This window comes from Macrotis lagotis, chromosome 1, assembly GCF_037893015.1.
Source record: "Macrotis lagotis isolate mMagLag1 chromosome 1, bilby.v1.9.chrom.fasta, whole genome shotgun sequence".
Classification (NCBI taxonomy): domain Eukaryota; kingdom Metazoa; phylum Chordata; class Mammalia; order Peramelemorphia; family Peramelidae; genus Macrotis; species Macrotis lagotis.
Genome location: NC_133658.1, coordinates 662,411,137 through 662,434,629, shown reverse-complemented (window position 1 = coordinate 662,434,629; position 23,493 = coordinate 662,411,137).

The following is a 23,493-nucleotide window of genomic DNA, read 5'->3' as shown; positions in this document are numbered from 1 at the left end:
GGAGAGCACAAACAAAAGACACATACCTAAATGGAAACAAATAAGCAATGAGTGGGTTAATTAAAATTAATTTTCATATGAAAGAAAATTATATATATATATATATATATATATATATAGGAAATGATAATTCAAAAATTTCTGTGACTGTACTAAAATAATCTTTATGGAATAAAAACCAACCCTACAAGAAGGTGGAGCCAATAAGCAGGAGCCCCTAGGCAACTGAGCCTTGGGGAAAGGACTGCTCCTCACATCCCTGTGGCAGAGGGGTGATCTTGTGGTTATTCACAGACCAAGAAGGAAGACACAGCCTCACACTCAGAGATCTTTGTGGATAATAATCAAATAATACTCAAAATAATACTCAAAAGCTCAGGAAACACCCCCAAACCAGGCACAGGCTAGGTATATGAGTAAATAGAGAAAAAAGAGGAACACCATTGAGAAATGCATTGTCTATGATCCAAGAAGAATCAAAATACTGAGTCTGAAGATGAGGAAGTACAAGCTGCTGCAGCTAAAGATTGCAAGAAAAATGGAAACTGGGCTCAGACTATGACAGAGTTCAAAAAAGTTTTTGAAAACCAAGTAAGGGAGACAGAAGAACAATTGGGAAAAGAAATGAGAGAGATGCAGGAAAAGCATGAAAAAAAATTGGCAGTTTAGCCAGGGAGATCCAAAAAATGCTGAAGAAAAATAGCATGTTAAAAACCACCATAGGTCAAATGGATAAAACAGTTCAAAAATTAATTGCGGAGAAGAATGCTTTAAAAAGCAGCATTGGGGGGGCAGCTAGGTAGCACAATAGATAGAGCACCAGCCCTGGAGTCAGGAGTACCTGAGTTCAAATCTGACCTCAGACACTTGGTAATTGCCTAGCTTTGTGGCCTTGGGCAGGCCACTTAAGTCCATTTTCTTTGCAAAAACCTTAAAATAAAAAGCAGAATTGGCCAGATGGAAAAAGAGATAAGAAAGCTCTCTGAGGTTAACAAATCCTTCAGATCTAGAATGGAAATAAAGGAAGCTGCTGACTTTATGAGAAGTCAAGACACAATACTTCAAAACCAAAAGAATGAAAAATTATTAGAAAATGAAACATCTCGTTGAAAAACAACTGATCTGGAAAACAGATTAAAGAAAAATAATTTTAAAATTATTGGGGTACCTGAAAGTCATAATCAGGAAAGGAGCCCTGACATCATTTTTAAGGAATTGCTACAGGAAAATTGCCCAGATATCCTAGAAACAGAGAGCAAAACAGAAATTGAGAGAATCTACCAATCTCCCCCAGAAAGAGATCCAAAAAAGAAAACCCCCCAGAAATATTATAGCCAAGTTCCAGAACTCCCAAGTCAAAGAGATAATATTACAAGTAGCCAGAAGGACACAATTCAAATATCATGGAAGTGCACTCAGGATCACACAGGACTTAGCAGCAACTACATTAAAGGCTCAAAGGGCTTGGAATATAATATTCCAGAAGGCAAAAGAGCTTGGAATGCAACTGAGAATCAACTTCCCAGCAAAACTGAATGTCCTGTTCCAGGGAAAAAGATGGAATTTCATTGAACCACTGGAATTTCAAATGTTCCTGGTAAAATGGCCAGAGCTGAACAGAGAGTTTGATCTTCAAATACAGAACTCATGTAAAACATGGAGAGTGGAGGAGAAGGGTAAAATATGAGGATCTTAATGATGATAAACTGCATGTATTCCTGCATAGAAAAATGATACTGATAATACTCATAAGAAACTTCTCATTTAATTTATTATATATTATATATTATATATTATATATTATATATTATATATTTATAGAAGAACCAACCACAGGAGAGAGCTGAATTTGAAGCTATAATATTTTGTAAAAATGTAGTCAATGGCTAAAAGTGAAATGTAATGGGAGTAAGAGAAAGGAGAGGTGGAATAGTCTAAGATATTTCATATAATAATATTTTTATTACAATGAGTGATTGCACTGATATAGAAGGGAAGAAGGTAAGGGGGGAATGAGCAAACCTTCGCTTTCTCATCAGAGGTGGCTCAGAGAGAAAACAGCATAAATACTCAATGCGCTATAGACATCTAGGGTAAGAAGGAGAGGGAGGGACAGGGGGAAGAAGGGATGTGAGTGATGGAGGCGAGGATGGGCTGGGGGGGAGATTGGTAAGATCTAACTTTTTTTTTTTTTTTTTTTTTTTTTTTTTTTTTACTTCTTGCAAAGGGACTGGGATAGGATTACCCGTCTGGGACAACAGGGCCAGATGGTTCCTGGGATTTAAGGGTGGTATGTGGGTTCAGGGTCTCTTTGCCCCAGGGACAGTGATCAGGCTTCTGTGTCACTCAGCTACCCTACAACACATTTAAGAAGAGGGACAGAGTGAAAGGAGTGAGAAAATATAGTGTATGGTAGTGGGGAAGTACTAATGGATGAAGTTGCAAACAGCAATGGCAACAGTGGAAAATATGGAAGTAGCTTTTGTGATGGACTTATCAGAAAAATCTGATCCACCTGTGACAGAGCTGGTGTTGTTGGAACACAGACTGAAGCACATTTGTTATTATTATTATTATTATTATTATTATTATCATCATCATCATCATCATCATCATTATTATTATTATTATTTGGTTTTTGTAGGGCAATGGGGTTGTCGTCACTTACCTGGAGGTCACACAGGTGAGTGATTTTGGGGGGTCTGGGCCCAGATTTCGGCTCAGGTGCTCCTGACTCCAGAGCCGGTATTCTGTCTATTGTGCCACCTGGCTGCCCCTATTAATATTTAATTTTAATTTTAATCTTTTTTTCTTTCCTTTACTTTATTGCTCATGAGGGTCTATATTTTATGGAGGAGAGGGTATTATGTTTACTCTTAAACAAGAATATTTTAGTAATGTATAAAAATACCATTTGTACAAAAATAAAATAAGTATAATTTAAAAAAATAACACATTGAAAAAAAACCATGGCATCATAAAAAAAGAAAGAAAATATATGTAAAGCTCTTGGCAAATTTTAAAGTCAAATATAAATCTCAATAGTCATTTAATTTCTCAATCTTTTATGATTCAGTTCAGTTAGAAATGGTCCTAGTCTAGATTACTATAGTTCTCTTATCCTTTTATATTCAACATAACTGAAGCATTTAGTTATAAGCTTATATTCTGCATACTCATAGTTCACTCTCCTGTTTATACATGGCTGTTGACTTCAGATGGTGGAGTTCTATATTTTGAATACTTTATTTAGTTTGAAATTAGTTTTTACTTAGTTTTAACACTGAACTTAGCTTGTGAATTATAATTATTGTTCATTTTGCTAAAAGTAAAAATTATTATTTCTCTGGAAGGGAACTACTTTTTAATGTTACAATCGGTGTACTAAAGTTATTGTTAGACTTTTATGTTTCTAATGAAATAATGGATGTTACAGACACTTTTCCTTGAGGCATGTCAGTGAAACATTAAATGATCTGCCTATTCAGACAGATAAAAAAAAGTATATGGAAGGATTTCAACACAGCTCTTCTTCTATTGTGCTAAATTTGAGAATCAAAGGAATTACAACTATGATCAAGAAAGTATTTATGAGCAAATGAAAATTTAAAAAAAATAGTAATCAAAATTTTACCCTTTATCATCCTTGTTTGATCATGAATTCTTCCTATATTTATAAATCAAAATATTTTCCATTTTTCTTTGAAATTCTTTATATTATAAATTTTTGCATATGTTATGTATTCATTTGGATTTTATTTTGGAATATGAAGGGAGAGATATTTTGCATAAATTTCTGCCAGAATACTTTTCAGTTTTCCAGTATGTTTGTCAGAAAGTTGGACTTTTAAGCCAGTAGCATTAGTCTTAGTATTTATTTAGTCACTAGGTCAATTTGCTTCTGTATGTGAATATGTAATTTGATCCACTGAAAAGCCTTTCTTTTTTTTTTAAATTGAACTTAACAATTTTGATGATCGATATTTTAAATTTCAATAAATATAGACAAACATGGTTGTAATATTGCCTATATGATTTTACTTATTAAGTGAATTACCAAACTACCCAAAAATTTATAGAGCTAGACAAATGAGAACAAAAGAAACAAAATTCAAAGAAACTACTGAAAAAAGGCTAAGGGGATCTGAAAGTACCTACCTGATCTCCTATTATCCTATGAGATAGTTTAATAATTAATTGGTCTTATTGCCATGATGAGTATTTTTAACTGATATTTTATTTTTCCAAATATGTGTTATGAAAGTTTTTCAACATTTATCATATATGCAAATGCATATTTTGTTATATAATTTCTATCCACTCTAACTTCCCACTCCCTTCTCTTGACCAGCAGTCGGGTGAATATTGTACATACACATTTATATGAAAAATGTTTACAGATTAATCATTTTTGGTATGAGGAATTAGTATTAAGGGAAGGAAATGCATAAGAGAAATTATTTAAACAATAAATGCAATGAAAGGCTTTTTTTTGTTTTTCCTTCCTCTGCATGGGGATAGCATCGTCTATAGCCAGTCTAGGGTTGTCCTAGCTCTCTGAACTACTGAGAGGAGCTGCATCCATCATGGTTGAACAAATCACAAAGTTGTTGTTAATATGTAGATTGTTCTCTTGGTTCTACTCCCTTCACTCAGAATCAAATCCTATCATTCAATCCATGTTTATAGTCCTACTATTTATGGTTTCTTGTAGAACAATAGTATTATATAACCTTCATATACCATAACTTGTTAAACCATTTCCCCAATTGATGCACATCCCCTAAAATTTCAATAACTGACCCCTAAAAAATAGAGATGTAATAAATATTTTGGAATATGTGGGACTTTTCGCATTTTTTTTCATTTTAAAGTTTTTTTTATTTATTTTGAGTTTTACTATTTCCCCCCAATCATACTTCCCTCCCACTACCCTCCACCAGAAGTAAATTTGCTAGTATTTACATTGTTTCCATGGTATACATTGATTCAGATTGAATGTGATGAAAAAAATCATATCCTTAAGAAAGAGAAATGAAGTATAAAAGACAGCAAGATTATATAATAAGATATCATGGTTTTTTCCTAAATTAAAAGTCATAGTCCTTGGTCGTTTTTCAAACTCCACAATTCTTTCTCTGGATACAGATGGTATTCTCTATCATAGATAGCCCAAAATTGTCCCTGATTGTTGCACTAATGGAATAAGCAAGTCCATCAAGGTTGATCATCACCCCCACTTTGCTGTTAGAATGTCCAATGTTTTCTGGTTCTGCTCATCTTGCTCAGTATCAGTTCATGCAAATCCTTACAGGCTTCCCTGAATCCCCATGCCTCCTGGGTTCTAATATAACAGTAGTGTTCCATGACATATATATATATATATATATATATATATATATATATATATATATATATATCACAGTTTGGTAAGCCATTCCCCAAATGAAGAACATTTACTTGATTTCCAATTCTTTGCCACCACAAACAGGCCTACTGTGAACATTTTTGTACAAGTTATGTTTTTACCCTTTTTCATAATCACTTCAGGTTATAGACCCAATAGTTGTATTTCTGGATAAAAGGGCATGCATATTTTTATTGCATTTTGTGCATAGTTTCAAACTGTTCTCCAGAAAGGTTGGATGACTTCACAGCTCCACCAACAAAGTATAAGTGTCCCAGATTTCTGACATCTCTCCCAACATTGATCATTGTTCTTTCTGATAGTATTGGCCTGTCTGAGAGTTATGAGGTGATGCCTCAGAGATACTTTAATTTGCATTTCTCTAATAAGCAATGATTTAGAGCAATTTTTCATATGACTATGGATCACTTTGATTTCCTCATCTGTAAATTGCTTTTGCATATCCTTTGATCATTTTTCAATTAGGGAATGGTTTTGTAAAAAAAATGAGTCAGTTCTCTGTATATTTTAGAAATGAGTCCATTTTCAGAAATACTAGTTGTAAAAATTGTTTCCCAGTTTATTACATTTCTTTTGATCTTGGTTACAGTGGCTTTGTCTGTGCAAAAGTATTTTAGTTTAATGTAATCAAAATTATTTATTTTGTTTTTAATGAGGTTCTTCATCTCTCTTCCTTGGTCATAAAACTGCTTCCCTTCCCATAGATCTGACAGGTAAACTACTCCTTGATCTTCTAGTTTGCTTATAATATTGTTTTTTAAGTCTAAATCCTGTATCCATTTGAATCTTCTCTTGGTATATGGTGTGAGGTGTTGGTCTCATCTAAATTTCTTCCATACTAACTTCCAATTTCCCCGGCACTTTTTATCAAAGAAAGCGTTTTTATCCTAATAGATGGACTCTGGGTTTATCATAGAGCAGATTATTATAATCACTTCCCGCTCTTGCAATCTAGTCTATTTCACTGGTCCACCACTGTATTCCTTAGCTAATACCAGATAGCTTTGATTACTGATGCTTTATAATATAATTTTTGATCTGGTAAGGCTAAGGCACATTCTTTTGCACTTTTTTCATAGAATCCCTGCAAATTCTTGACTTTTTATTTCTCCATATGAATTTACTTACAACTTTTTCTAACTCATTAAAGTAATTTTTGGGGGATTTTTGATTGGTAGGACACTAAACAAGTAGTTTAGTTTTGGTAGAATTGTCATTTTTATTATATTAGATCAACCTATCCATGAGCAGTTGATGTTTGCCTGGGTATTTTAAGCAGATTTTATTTGAGTGAGAAATGTTTGGTAATTGTTTTCAAAAAGTTTCTGATTCTTCCTTAACAAAAAGACTCCCAGGTATTTTATATTATCTGAGGTTAGTTTGAATGGGATTTTTCTTTTTAACTCTCCCTGCTGTATCTTGCTAGTCATACATAGAAAATTTGAGGGTTTATGAGGGTTTAATTTTTATAACCTACATATTTGCTAAGATTGCTAACTGTTTCCACTAGTTTTTTGGATAATTTCTTGGGATTCTCTAGGTATACCATCATGTCATCTGTAAAGAGTAAGAGTTTTGTCTCTTCCTTCCCAATTCTAATTCCTTTGATTTCTTTTTCTTCTCTTATTGCTGAAGCTAGCATTTCTGATACAATGTTGAGTAGTAGTGGTGTTACTTGGCTTCCTTGTTTCACTCCTGATCTTATCGGGAATGCCTTTAGCCTATCCCCATTGAATATAATGCTTTTTGAAGGTTTCAGATAGGTACTGCTTATTATTCTAAGGAATTCTTGCACTCTCTAGTGCTTTTAGTAGGAATCGGTGTTGTTTTTTTCCAAAAGCTTTTGCAGCATATATTGATATAATCATATGATTTCTGATAGGTTTGTTAGTGATATAATTAATTATACTAACAGTTTTCCTAATATTGGGCCAGACCTGCATTCCTGGGAAAAATCCTAGGGGGTCATAATGTATTTTCCTAGTAATAACTTGTAATCATTTTGCTAAGTATTTATTTAAGATTTTCACATTTATATTCATCAGGGAGATGGATCTATAATTTTCTTTCAATGCTTTAAGTCTTCCTAATTTAGGTATCAGCACCATACTTGTGTCATAGAGTTGGGCAGAGTTCCATCTTCACCTATTTTTCCAAAGAGTTTATATAGAATTGTAACCAACTGTTCCTTAAATATTTGATAGAATTCATTGATGAATCCATCAGGCCCTGGAGATTTTTTCTTAAGGAGTTCAATGATGGTTTGTTGAATTTCTTTTTCTGAGATAGGTGTGTTTAGGTATTTAATTTCCTCATCATTTAACCTGGACAACTATTATTTTTGTAAATGTTTGTCCATTTCACTTAGAGTGTCAGATTTAATGGCATAGAGTTGGTCAAGATAATTCTGAAGTACTACTTTAATTTCCTCTTCATTGGTGGTGAGTTCACATTTTTCATTTATGGTACTAGCAATTGGGTTATCTTCTTTCTTTTTTTTAATCAAAATCATGAGAGCTTTATCAATTTTTTTTTTCATAAAACCAACTCGACTTTTTATTAATTGAATAGTTTTTTGCTTTCAATTTTATTAATTTTTGCTTTCAATTTTATAATTTCAAATTTGGTATTTAGTTGGGGTTTTTAATTTGTTCTTTCTCTAATTTTTTAATTGCATATTTAGTTCATTGATTTCTTATTTCTCTAATTTATTCATATAAGCATTTAAAGATATAATGTATCCCCTGACAGCTGCTTTGAGTAAATGCCATAGGTTGTGTTGTTTTTTGTTTCATTATTGTTGTTATTTAGGATGAAATAATTAATTATTCCTATAATTTGTTGTTTGATCCACTCATTTTTAAATGAAATTGTTTAATTTCCAATTAGATTTGGGTCTATATATACCTTTTCCAATATTGCATATGATTTCTATTGTATTATGATCTGAGAAAGATGTATTCACTATTTCTACCTTTCTGCAATTGATCATTAGGTTTTTATGCCCTAATACATGGTCAATTTTTGTATAAGTGCCATGTATTGCAGAGAAAAATGTATATTCCTTTCTATTCCCATGCAATTTCCTCCTTAAGTCTATCATATCTAGTTTTTCTAACAATCTATTTACCTCTGTGACTTCTTTCTTGTTTATTTTATGATTCAATTTATCTAGATCTGAAAGAGGGAGTTTGAGGTCTCCCATTATTAGAGTCTTGCTCTGTATGACTTCCTGTAGTTCTTTCAGCTTCACCTCTAATAATTTTGAAACTATCACATTGGGTGCATACATCTTCAGTATTGAAATCATTTTATTGTCTATGAAATCTTTTAGGAGGATAAAGTTTCCTTCCTTATCTCTTTTAATGCTATCTATTTTTGCATTTGCTTTGTCTGAGATAATTATATATTTTGCTCCAGCCTTTTTTCTTTACTCTATATGTATCTCTCTGCTTAAAATGAGTTTCTAATAAACAGTATATTGTAGGATTCTAGTTTTTGATCCATTCTGCTATTTGCTTATGTTTTAAGAGAGAATTCATCTGATTCACCTTCAGACTTAGGATTTCTAATTATTTCTAGCCCTCCATAGTATCTTCTCTCTGTTTGTATGTTTCCCCTTTCCCCCTTTATCCATATTCCCCAGTATTTTGTCTCTGAATATCTCCACCTTCAGTGTTTTGCCATCCTATATCCACCCCTTCTTTCCCTTTTCCCTTTATTCTTCCCTTCCTACTATTAGTTCCCCCCTTTCTCCCCCTCCCTTTCTCCATCTCCCTCCCCTTTTTCCCTTTTAATACTTGAAATGTAAGATGTTTCTAAAGTTAACTGTGTATGCATGTATGTATGTGTGTGTTTGTGTGTATGTGTGTGTGTGTGTAAGTTAACTTTAAGCCAAGTCTGATGGGAGAAAGATTCAGATATTTTTTCATTTCCTCCAATTCTTGAGAGTTATCAGAGTCTTTCTCCCAAGTAGGGATACAGCCAGTTTCATCCCATTGGATAACAGTCTCATGGATAAGTCATGAGTGTCCATCACTTTTGGCTAAGTATATTCTCTCTGATAGAGTTACAGTTCTCAAGAGTTACAAAAAGCTTTATCCCCATGCTGGGACATAGCCAGTTCCATCTTATTGGATAGCAGTTTCTGTTTTTTTTTTACCCTGCCCCCTTTTTCTTACGTTTCCACGTGTCTTTTGAACCCCCTGTTTGAGGTCCAAATTTTCTATTTAGCTCTGGTCTTTTTATAAGGAATTGTTGGAAGTCTCCCATTTCCATAAATGTCCATCTTTTCCACTGGAAGTGTAAGCTCTGCTTTGTTGGATAGGAGATTCTTGACTGTATTCTAAGCTCCCTTGCTCTTTGAAATACTCATTCCAGGCCCTTCAATGTCTGATGTGGCCAGGTCCTGTGTCATCCTTACTATTGCTCCTTGGTATTTAAATTATTTCTTTCTTACTGCTTGAAGGATTTTCTCTATTATCTTATAGTTCTAGAATTTTACCACAGCATTTCTTAGTGTTTTCATTTTAAGATCTCTTTCCAGGTGGTATCAATATATTCTTTCAATAACTATTTTGCCCTCTGGTTCCATGATATCAGGGCAATTTTCCATCACTAAATCATGAAATATGAAGTCCAGGCTTTTTTTCTCTTCAATGTTTTCAGGAAGGCCTATAATTCTCAGGTTGTCCATTCTCAATCTAATCTGGAGGTCAGTGGCTTTGCTGATGAGGTATTTTACATTTTCTTCTATTTTTTCAATTATTTGGTTTTGTTTAACAGACTCTTGCTGTCTCATTAAGTCATTAGTTTCCACTTACTCCATTCTTTATTTTAGAGAAGAATTTTCTTCATTTATTTTTTGCACCTTCTTTTCCAATTGGTCAATTCATTTTTTGAAAGAGTTTTCCATTTGACCAGTTGAGGTTTTGAGAGAATTGGTTTCTTGATACAAGGTGTTAATTTTCTCTCCAAAGTTTTCCAATTGATTTTTAAACTCCTTCCTTATTTCTTCAAGGAAGTCTTTCTGTGCTGTAGACCAGGTCATATTCTCCTCAGGGGTTCTAAGTCTCTCTGAGTTAGGGTCTTTTTCTTCCAATAATTTTTCTATGGACCTTACTGTGTGCTGGCCTTTCTTCCTTACCCTAAGACCTTGTATTGAGGAGGGTCTGGTTCACAAGAGGTTTGGTGTTGGGATCCCTATAGGCTTTACTCATTGAATGAAATATCTCCAGCTGGCCAGTATGGGTTGCTAGAAGTTTTGCTCACTGAGTGTAATATCACCAACTGACTACTAGGGGGTGCTGGTTTCTTTCTCTGCAGTGTCTGTGACCTTGATTGAGGCCCTCTCCCTCTCCCTTTGGGAGGTTGAAGCTGTTCAATAGTTTTATTTTTGATCAATGGTTGGGTGAAGCAATCACTCTCCCTATTCACAGCTGATGTGGTTCTGCTGCTCAAATCTTAATTTGGGACATAAGGCAGGCTGTAATTGTGTTTGTTCTGGGAAGAGGCTTCAGTTGAAATTAAGGTATGTACTCTGAGTTCCTCCTGACCATAGGGGCTCAAGGATTATTGTCTGCAGCTCTCCCGAACTGGAACTCTCTCTCTAGTCCTGCCCACAAGCTCCAGATGATCAGTGCTACAACCCATGCCTCTACTCCCTAGTTGGTCCACGCCCCTGTTGCCCACCAGGCTCTAGCCCCCTACCAATCCAAGGTTAATCCAGGTTCCCAGGCTCTCACTTGGTCCTGTGCTCCCAGCAGAGTCTTCCCTCTCTGCCAGCTCACCCATGATCTCAGAAAACACATCCTGAGGTAGATGCTCTTCTCCTGGCTTTTTATTCTGGGTTTTGTAGATGTGGTTTCTTTTAAGAGGTTTGTTTCATATTATGTATGAGGAAAGATTAGGAGACTATTATTGTGCCTGTCTTCACTCCACCATCTTGGCCGGAAATGCCTTGACTTTACCCATTTTTAATGATTTCTCAGGATATAGGCTTAGTATTGGAATTTCTGGATCAAAGATGTGATCAGCTTTATTGCTCATTGGACATAGTTCCATATTACTCTAAAGAAAGGTTAGATCTCTTTACAATTCCACCAGCAATGTATCACTGTCCCAATCTTCCCACAACCTCTCCAAAATTGATCATTTTCCCTTACTATCATTTTAGACTGTCTATAGGTGTAAGATCATACCTCAGACTTGTTTTAATATGCGTTTCTATAATCAATAATAATTTGTTACTTTTTCATAAAATTATATATATATAGCCTTCATTTCTTCATTTGAAAACTACCTATTCATATCCTTTGCTGATTTATCAATTGAAGACAGACTTGTGACCTTAAAAAATTTGAAGCAATTCTCTATTTTTGAAATAAAATAAAAATGTGCATAGTCTTTGATCCAGCAATACCATTACTGGGTCTGTACCTTGAATAGATCATGAAAAAGTGTAAAAACATCACTTAAACAAATTGGGGTATATGCTTGTGATGGAATGCTACTGTTCTATTAGAAATTAGGAGAGATGAGACTTCAGAGAAGCCTAGAAAGACTTGCATGAATTGATCCTGAGTCAGATGAATAGAACCAGAAGAACAGTGTACACCTAACAGCAATATGGGGGGGGTGGGGCAGACATGTGATGATCAACCTTAATGTACTTGCTCATTCCATTAGTGAAGTAATCAGGGACAATTTTAGGGGATCTGTGATGGAGAATACCATCTGCATCCAGAGAAAGAACTGTGGAGTTTAAACAAAAACCTAAGATTATTGCCTTCAATTTTTAAAAAAAAATGCCTTTTGCACTACATAATTTTACTATCCCTTATATTTTATTTCTTCCTCAAGGATTTGTTTTTTCTCAAAACATTCAATTTTAATCAAATCATATTTTGGAAGTAATATAAAATTTATCAGATTGTCTTCTCTGGAGGGAGAGGGGAGAAGGAAGGGAGAGTGGGGGAAATTGTAAAACTCAAAACATTACAAAATGATAAAAACTACTATTTTATATAATTGGAAAATAAATCAAATATTTACATAATAAAAATATAAAAAATAAATGAGACCTTTATCAGAATTCCTAGCTGTGAAAATTGTTTCCCCACTTGCTGTTTTACTTCTAATTTTGGTAGCAATAATTTTATTAGTGCAAAAAAATTTCAATTTAATATAGTCTAAATCATCCTATTTTATAATTTTTTAAAATTTCTTCTATTTCTTGCTTCATCAAAAATTTCACCCCTTTCCATAGATCTGACAGATAGAGTAATTCTTGGTCATTAATTTATACATAGTGTCTCCCTTTATGTCTAAATCCTGTACCCATTTTGACCTTATTTTGGTATAGAGTGTGAAATGTGGGTCTAGGCCTAGTTATTGTCATACTATTTTCCAGATTTCTCAACAGTTCTTGTAAATAGTGAGTTCTTATCCCAGAAACAAATGTTTCTAGGTTTGTCAAAATGTAGATAACTGTAGTCAATTAATAGTTTCTTATGAAACTGTCCTAATCCACTGATCCATTACTGTATTTAACCAGTACCAGGAATTTTTGATGACTGCTGCTTTATAATATAATTTTAGATCTGATAGAGCTAGGCCATCTTCCTCTATATTTTTTTTTCATTATTTCCCTTCATTGGTTCCCTTTTGTTGCTCCAAATGAATTTTGTTGCTATTTTTTCCAGCTCAGCAAAATAATTATTTGGTATTTTGATTGATATGATTTACATAAGTAATTTAATTTAGGTAGAAAAGTCAGTTTTTTTATATTAACTTGACATAACCATGAAGAATTGACATTTTTCTAATTGTTTAGATCAGACTATTTGGGTGAGAAGTTCTCTATAATTATGTTCATACTGTTTCATGGTTTGTCTTGGGAAGTAGACTCCCAAGTTTTTAATGTTGTCTGCAGTTACTTGAAATGGAATTTCTTTCTATCTCTTGGTCTTGGTCTTTGTTGTACTATATATATATGTATATATATATATATATATATATATATATATATATATATAGATAGATAGATAGATAGATACATCCTGCTACTTTACTGAATTTGTTAATTCTGAAAGGACCAATAAATATTTTTTCTTTATGGAAATATATTGTAGACTATTTTTTCTTCAGAAAGATGACAAATTTGTTTTGTTATAGAAAGCAAATTAAGGAAGTCTGAAAAATGAGTTTCAGATCATGACTTCTGTGTTTGTAATTTTTCTTTTTAAGCAAAGGAAGTAAAACACATAATTTGTTAACTTAGAAAGATACAGAAGTCACCAAAGTATACAGTATTCCAGAGTTTTCACTGTAATTTTATGTCTTATATATATTTATTAGTATCTTGTAGACAATGTTCCATCTATTCATTGAGGAATAAGGAGTGACTTTCTAAACTCAGGTCAGCAGAAACAGAGGGGGAAATTTGATCTGGGTTGCAGCCAAGTTGCATCTGGACAGGAACCTAGTAAGACAAGAGCTGTTTAGAAATTTAACAAAGTGCAGTCTATCTAGGAATCTGGGGTAATGAAAGGAAGAATATGCTCCTGATGGACTAAGGGAAATGATTATACTTTGTCTATTTGCTATATTTTCAAAGCAAATATCCCTCAATATTTCATGTTCAAATGAAATGGGTCAGCATGTCCCTGTCCTGTAACAAAAAGAACAGAGATAACAGGGACTTATTGTAGAGGTGTTACTCCTTAGAACTCCAATGGATATACATACATACATATATACATGCATACATATATATATATATATATGTATATAGTATGAGTGGAAGAGAGAAGTAATTAATCATGGTAGAATGTATTAAATCTGAGTATTTTTGTAACTTAGGTACTAAGATTAAAATTAATCCATGTATGATTTTAAAAAAAAATTGAAGTGAAAAAATCATTATATATTATATTTCTTTAGTTCCTTAAACATTTGTCCAAGTTATGCATCACTTTAAATTATTTGTAAGTTGAATAATAATTTTATTTCTTTGTGAAACTGTTGTAAATAATTAGATAATGGGCTCTCAAGTAAAGGACCATTTTTCTCTTATTATCAACTGGAGAAATTAAAGTTGATTATCCTTCTCAACCAAAAAGTAAGGATCAGAATTACTTAATGATAAGTGTTTAAATTGTAACAGAAAGCACATGACATTGGGGAAAACAAAAAAAAAAAAAAAAACTGGAAGTAAAATATTCCTTTTAGGGTATTGAAAATGCAAATATATAAAATTGTGGTGAAAATCACAAATAGTAGTAGCCAGACCTTTGTTTAATCAACAGACTTTTATGCATGCTTGCTCCTTAAAAAAAATTTCTCATGACAAAAGTAGAGGAAGTTAGCCTTTCAAGATGTAAATCCAAAGGTTAACCAAATCTGAGTGTTTTAGGACTTTCTCAGAAAATTAATTTTTTTTTTTTACATTTTGAAAGGCAATGGGGTTAAGTGTCTTGTCCAAGGACATACATCTAGGTAATTATTAAGTGTCTGAATCTGGATTTGAACTCAGGTCCTTCTGACTCCAGGGCCAGTTCTCTATCCACTGCACCACCTAGCTGCCACCAATAATTAATTTTTTAATGTATCTTAAATGTCTTCAATGTTTTAATTTATTCTCCATATACATTTTCACAGAGATGATTTCCAGCATTTGTTTCAGTAAACTAGCCTTCTCAATTGTAGTGTCAGATGAACTAAAACAATATTATTTCTTTTGGTAAGGTTTTTCCAAGGGTTAAGTGGCTTGTCCAAACCCACACAACTGGGTAATTATGGTGTCTCAATCTGGATTTGAACTCAGGTCCTCCTGACTCCAGGGCCAGTGCTCTATCCACTGTGCCACCTAGCTGTCTCTTAAAACAATATTATGAAGAAGCAAGATCTTTCATTCTTTCAGAGTATTGTAAAAATTAATTATTGTGCTAATTTTATATATATATACATATATATTATATATAATAAACTAGAGAAACATAAAATTAAATTCAGAGTTGGTTCCAGTACAGATTGTGAAGTTGGTGAAATTTATCTTTCCTTTCTTCTCTCTATCATCTTGCAACATCATCCATCAGAATACTGATTTAGGACTACCCATCATATTGATATTATCCTCTACTCACCTTTCCAACTTGTTGGTGCTTTCCTCCCCTTCACTGATATTTCCCTCACATAAAGTTAATCCACTTACTATTAAAGTTTATAATTTACTAAATTGCTAAAGTAATCTATGATAATATGCATTAAATTCCCATAACCAGTTAGTTTCAAACATATTAAATACCACCTTCTTAAGACAGCAACTTTTTCTCTCATCCATTATTCATTATAATAGAAAACTATGATAATGGGAGAGAAATTTTGGTATTAGCATCATCATGTCCAATTGTAGTATCATAAATTGGACTGGATGACAGGTGAATTATTTAATTTTCTATTTTACACTCTGCTTAGAATATCAGAGTAGTTTTCATGAATAATTTCTTGAAAAATGGCATTTAGGCTTTTTTTTTTAGTCATGACTTTCAGGTAGTCCAATAATGTTTGAATTATCTCTTGTGGATCTTTTTTCCACATCAGTTGTTTTTCCAGTGATATATTTCACATTTTCATCTAGTTTTTCATTTGTTTTGTTCTGTTTTATTATTTCTTGATTTCTTACAAAGTCATCAGCTTATTTAAGGAATGATTTTCTTCAGTAAACCTTTATATGTCCTTTTCCATTTGACCAGTTCTGCTTATTGAAGCATTCTTCTCCTCATTGATTTTTTGTGCTACTTTTTTGTCCATTTGGCTATATCTTGTTTTTAAGATATTATTTTCTTTAGTATTTTTTGGTATCTTCTTCATTAAACTACTGACTCAGTTTTCCTGATTTTCTTTCCTTGCTCTGATTTCCCTTCACAATTTTTCTACCACCCTTACTTGATTTTCAAAATCTTTTTTTAGGTTCTTCCAAAACTGGTCTGAGACAATTTCATAATTTTTGGGGAGACTTTGGATGTAAAAACTTTGACTTTGATCTCTTCTTCGGAATGTGTATTTTGATCTTCCATAAGACCAAACTAATCTCTGGCCAGATTTTTTTCTTCTGTTGTTTGTTCATTGCCTCAGTCTATGACTTGATTTTAACACTTTGTTAAGGTGGAGTTCTACTTCCAAAGTGGAGGATTCATCTTTCCAAATTTTGAAGGTATTTGTATTTTCAGAGATAACCCAGTGGCCTCCAAAGTCTTAGTAGAATTTATGGCTACTCTGCTGGACTGTGCTCACATCTGTAGGCAACCAAAAGCCTTTCTTCCTGCCCTAGAACTGTGAGGAGGATTGATGCTCAGCAAAGCAATTTCTGTTGTGCTTCTACTCATTTTCCTGAGAATGGGACCTTAGACTGTGACCTGGATCTGCATAGGGCAAAGCAACAGAGTCCTTTCACAGTGATAGCAAAGACATGCCTGTAATATCCTTCTGACCCCCTTACTGTTCATAGACTGAGAGTTCTGGAAGCACTTGCCCCTACTAATTGGCTCCCAAGGTCTGCTATCACCACCATTGCCATTGACACAATTGCTGTGTTTTCTGTTCCTATATGGATTTGCTTTGGTGTGATCAGGCTGTGCTGGGGGTCTTTTCTAACTCTGCAACAAATCCTTCCCTCAGATCTTCCAAGTTGTCTTGGTCTGGAAAATTGTTTCAGTCAGCTTTTTCTGATTTTTGACCCCCCCCCCCAGAATTTGGTTAGAATCATTATTTAAAGTTATTTGTAGTGATTTGGTGGAGAGGTCAGAGAGTCCCTACCTTTACTTTGCCATCTTTACTCCACTCCCTGAAGACTTGAGTCTTATAAAATTCACCATCCTTTGAAGTAAAAGATTTAATTTTGGTACCATTCTAATTGCTAGGAAGTTTATCCTTATCTTACACTTATTTCTATTACTCTTCAGTCCTTTGAACCAATTTTTGCTCTCTAGCACATTCAAGAAGATAGAATGAAATAAGCCTAAAGAGAGAGGTGAGAGACATATTAAGGCAACTGGATGTCATTGCAGATAGAGTACAGCCCTAATGTGAGGAAATCTCATCTCCCTGAGTTCAAATCCAAGTTCACACAGCTGTCTGATGCAGGACAAGTCACTTCATTTTGTGTGCCTCAGTTTCTTCATCTTTAGAATGAGGAAGAGAAGGAAATGCCAAACCTGTACAGTATTTTTGCCAAGAAAACCTCAAATGAGGTTATGAAGAGACAGATTTGACTAAAAAATAATTAAACAGCAACAACAAATGAGGTACATTATATAAGACCTTGTTTTTAATTATAAGGAGTGTATAAAATTATGTCATAGAGAATAAGAAACACTAAAGTTATTCAAATCCATCCTGTCACCAGGTAGCAAATATGGAATTTGAACTTCAGTTCTGTTTTCATTGCCAACAACATGTGGAAAAGTCACAATTGCTTCTATCTGTTAATTGTCTAGTAAGCATGCTTTATTGTGGCTAAATTGTCCTTGATGGATGAAATCTGATGAGGAATAGATTTCTGGGTATTGGTGACACAAGCTTAATATACACTTCTTAAAAGACTAATAGAGTGCATGTAGAAAAGTATAGTGAGTCAGAGACTGAGAGAATGTAGTGGTTGATGTGTGAGTCATGGTGTTTTTGAGTGCAGATGATTTGGGGTGAAAATGCCTGGCAGATTGTCTCATTTTTATGTTGAAAATTGATTTACAAATTCTGGAAAGTATTAAAATTAAAGTATCCCATGCTTGTTTAGCTAGGTAGCAAGACTCATAATTTGCTAATCCTAGTTACCTTATAATGCAGAAATTTTAGTATTCTGGGAATAGTGATAAAAGAGCCCTGGTTAACATGGTTTATCAGAATAGCATAGTTCTGAGCCCCTAAAAAAGGAGATGTCAGAAAGCGGGCAATCAGAATAGAGTCAGATAATCTGATAAATTATAAATATCTTCATAAGGTTTCAGGAAGGGAAAAGAAAGGATAGATATAATTAAAAAATGAAGAGGAATAAAGCATTAGTAAATCAGTTTTCTTTAACTTTTGATGCAAACCATTGACTTTCTAATTGTTTTCTTCCAATAAAATTTGTTGAGTAGTATCTCAGCACTGAAAAAAATAAGGGGATAAAAAGTGGGGGATGGGTATTATCTCTCCTCTCCTCTATTTGTAGGCTAAGTTCACCTTATCAGTGTAGCGTTCATGACAGCAGGACTGAGTTTTTGCTGCTTCTCTTCACTATTTATAGAGGTGTGGTGCCTGAAGCATTTCATGATCATTTTCATTTTCACCAGTCAACTCTCATTAGCCTAGTTTCCTAGGACAATAGGATTATAAAATCACTATGTTTGCCTGCCCCTTTCCTTCTCCACTAATAACTTTTGATCCCAGAGGCTAATTTCAACTAGACTTGGCAGAGTGGTAAAAGTTTCATCATTTCTATAATAAAAGGGGACACAGAGGAGAAATATGGCCCTCCTATACACACCTGAACCTTTCATGGACATACCACTGAGCTAACTTCCATGAATAAGTACAAAATATGGAAATCAATTTGCCCCAATGTCATATTTTCAACTTGATCCTGACCTAATTCTACCAAGAGATAAACAAGTCATATAGCCAAATTTAAATTTCCTTAATAGGATGCAGAGCTTCCCTTCACCCTTAGTATAATACATGATTATCCTACGTAAACATCATTACTGTTTGATGAATAACCTTAACTACTCAATTAATATCCTTTGCTGCTATTTACCATATCTATATCTTCATTGGATAAGGAAATCCCCATGAGAAAACTCCTTTTATGAATACAAATTTGTTATTGGTAGACTGAGAGAATCCTCAGCAACATTACACAGCAACACAACTATTGTAGTCAGAATACAGCTTGAACCCCAGCTTTCTCAAAACTTCTTTCTATTGTAGAAAACAACATTTACATGTAAATGTCACACATACATATATTGTACATATATACATATATATATACATTTAAAACAAATATAAAAATATAGGAAGAAGAGAAATATTATAAATTAGGAAAATCAGAAAAGGTTGCATATAGGGCTTGGTACTTGATCTGAGCTTTGAATGAAACTGGTCATTTCAAGAGGCGATGTTGAGGAGAGGAAACTGACAGGGATTGGGTACAACCCAAGAGTACCCAAGTAGAAATAGAAAGCCAAGGGAACTAATATTATGGGTTCATAGACTGTCAAAGGAGAGAATATATCATTAGAATAACCTAGAAAATAGGTTAAAACTAAAATACTAAAATGTGAAATATTTTAAATCACTAATAGAGGTATTTTAATTTAATCCTAAAGGAAACAGGGAACAATTGAAGCTCATTGAACAGGGTAAAGACATAGCAAGACTAATAATTTTAAAATATCAAGGTGAGAATTCCATGAATTATACATGGAAATGGATAGACTAGATAGAGAGAGACCAAAGAGGAAAATATTGCAATGATTTGATGTGATGAGAATCTAAAATAAATTGATATAATTTTGGCATAAAAAGCAGAAGATGTGGAAAGATAATGTGTTAGAATCAATAAAACCTGACAATTAATTGGATATATGAAGTGACAAAGAGTAAAGAGGTGAATTTAATTCCTAAGTTTCAAATGTAAATGACTAAAAGAATGTGTTGACCTTGAAAGAAACAGAAAATTTAGAAGAGTAGATTTGGAGAATAAAATAATAATGCTTTTCTTACATAATGTGTTTGAAAATTATTTGAATCATCCATATGGAGATATCCAATAGCCTTAATTCTAGGAACTCTGGAGGAAGTTTCAGGGTACATAGACTTAAGTGTCATGTGTATAGAAATTATCATCAAATTCAAGGGAACTGAAGTGGTCACTGATAAAGGATATAAAAATAAAAGGGGCCAGAAAAGATCTCTCGGTTCAACAACATTTGTTAAGTATCAAAATACATTAGATTGGAATACTATGATGGTAGGAGGAAGACCGGAAAAGAGTGCTGTCATAAAAGCACAGGGAGGATAAAATATTTAGAAGTCCATTATTAAAAGTTTTACAAAGAAGGATGCAGTCTGAGAAAAATACACTGGATTTAAATCTGCTAAGACTCACATGAATTGATGAAAAGTCTTAAACTATGAGAACATTGTTCACAGTAATGACAATTTCATATGATGATCAACTCTGAATGACTTAGCTATTCACTTCAATACAGAGATTTAAGAAAATTCTGAAGGAGTTATGTTGAAAAGCACTATTCACCTCCAGGGAAAGAACAGGTGGATTCTGAAGGTAAATTGAAGCATGGATTTTTAAAACTTTATTATTCTTATTTTTGTCTGCATTTTCTTTCATGACTTGGGTAATGTGGAAATATTTTTCATGATTGACCATGCATTACCTATATATTCCTTGCTTTCTAATAGAGGGAGGAGGGGGAAAAGGGAAGTAAAGAATTGCAACTCATTTTTTTCAAGTGTTAAAAGTTTTTGATTACATGTAATTGAGAAAAAATAAAATAAATAAGATGCTTTAAAAAAGAGATTATTGTTGATTTTGGAGAAAACATCATAATGGTGGAGATGTAAGCTAATCTTTTATTTATTTGTGATGTCACTAAATGCTCCAGACACTTATCTGCTACCTTATGGTATTTATTTTAAAAATTATTTCAAAATATAGATAGATATTTAGATATATTTATTTTTAGAACATATATTTAATTGTTTTTATAAGGAACATTTTAATACAGCATAACCTCATATATGAAAGGCTAATAAATGTATAGATAGAAAGAAGGAAAGAAACAAAGAAAGATAGATTAAAAATAGATAAATATGCATGGATTTCTGCGGTTTCTACAAGTTTATGACTTCTTTTGTTTCTTATAACTTGTTTCTTAATTAGCATCCTGTTTTATGCTTGTTTGGTATTTTTAGGTGCTGTGTATCAGTTTATGTTGATATAATTTAAAGGGCAATATTAATTCTTCATAGAATATCTCTCCTCTCCTCTTCCTCTTCAATAAATGTTCATACAAAAGCCACAATTACTGTCATCATACTGTTCTCAAGCTCATTATAAGCAATGAAAGACAAGATGAACAGTTAAATTGTGAAATGCTGTTTTGTTCCCCTTTGTATTGGTGACCTAAAACAACCCACTGACCATTTTCTTTTGCCTTTTCAAGGAGAAAATTGTGCATCATTTTACCATTTACCCCCAAATTTATTTTCTTTTGATTTTATTTATTATAAGATTTTCAGAAATGATAACATTCAAAGACATTACTTAAATGGTTAAAGGATATGAACAAGCAGCTTTCAGAGTAAGAAATCAAAACTCTCTATAGTCATATGAAAAATGTTCCAAATTATTATTTTTATATACATATAAATTTATTTATTTTTCCAACTACTTGCAAAGATAGTTTTTAGCATTCATTTTTGTAAGGTTTTGAGGTCTCTTCCTTCCCTCTCACCTCCCCTTGACAGTGATTAATCTGATATGTTGTAAATGTATAATTATTTAAAACATCTTTCTCTATTAGTCATGCTCTGAAAGAAGAGTCAGAATAAAAGGAAAAACTGAGGGGGAAAAACACAAAGTATGAATCAAATTTTAAAAATGGAAAATAGCATGCTTTGGTCTGCATTTGGACTCCATAGATATTTCTCTAGATGTGAATGCATTTTCCATCACAAGACCTTTAGAAGGGTTTTTGATCCTTGTACAGTTGATGATTCTCTATCATCTTTTCACTTTCTAATGCAATATAATATACGCTTTTCTGCCACCTCTTCCTCCAGCCCCTACAGTCTCTTTTTTTAATGTCTTTATTTTTATATCATTGCATCAAAGTGCCCTAACATTTCTCTAATAGAGACAGTTCTCAAGAGTGATAAGGATAATCTTTCCATGTAGGGATGTAATTAGATTAATCTTGTTGAATAACATTCTTTTTTCTTTAGGCTTGTTTACGGTTTAATGTATCTCTAATGTATCATGTTTGAAAATGGAATTTTCTGTTCATCTCTGGTCTTGTTTAACAGAAAAATTTGTAAGTCACCTATTTCATAAAATATTCACTCTTTCCCCCAAATGAATATGCTCAGTTTTGCTGGATAGTTGATTCTTGGTTATAGTCCAAATTTCTTTCCCTCTAGGAATATCATAATCTTGGTCCTTTGATTCTTTAATTTTGATGATGCCAAGTATTGTGTAATCCTGACTATTGTTCCTTGGTAGCTGAATGATTGTCTAAAGTACTTTCTTCTTTATCTTATAATTATGGAATTTGATCAAAATAGTCCATGGCATTTTCATTTTACGATCATTTTAAGGAATAGATTAGTGGAAGGTGGAGCCAAGATGGCAGCATGAGAACAAGTGTTCCCAGGAGCTCTCTCCAAAATATTCCAAAAACCTTAAAATTATGACTCTAAATTTTCAAGAGACAGAACTCACAGAAAGATTCAGTGAGACAGTTCTCCAGTCCAAGGTAAGCTGGAAGATCATGGAAAAGTTCTATTCCATAGGCTAGGAGTGGGGTGGCAGCACAGCTAGAATCACTAAGCCAGAGTGCTTCCATCAAAGTTGTTTATCTCAGAATGTTGTTGTTAATTTGTACATTGTTCTCTTGATTCTATTCCCTTCACTCATCATTAAATTCTGTAAGTCATTCCATGCTTCTCTAGAGTACTACCATTTATCCTTTCTTATAGAACAATAGTATTTCATAGTATTCATGTACCACAACATGTTTAGCCATTCTCCAATTGATGGACATCCCCTCAATTTCCAAATGTTTGCCACTACAAAAAGAGCTGCTATGAAAATTTTGGAACGTGTAGGAACTTTCCTTTTTTATAATTTCTTCTGGATATAGACCTAGAATTGGAATTGCTTGGTCAAAGGGTATGAACAGTTTTATTGCTCCTTGGGCATAGTTCTATAGTGCTCTCCAGTAAGGCTGGATCTGTTCACAACTCTACCAGCAATGCATCAATGTCCCAATGCTCCC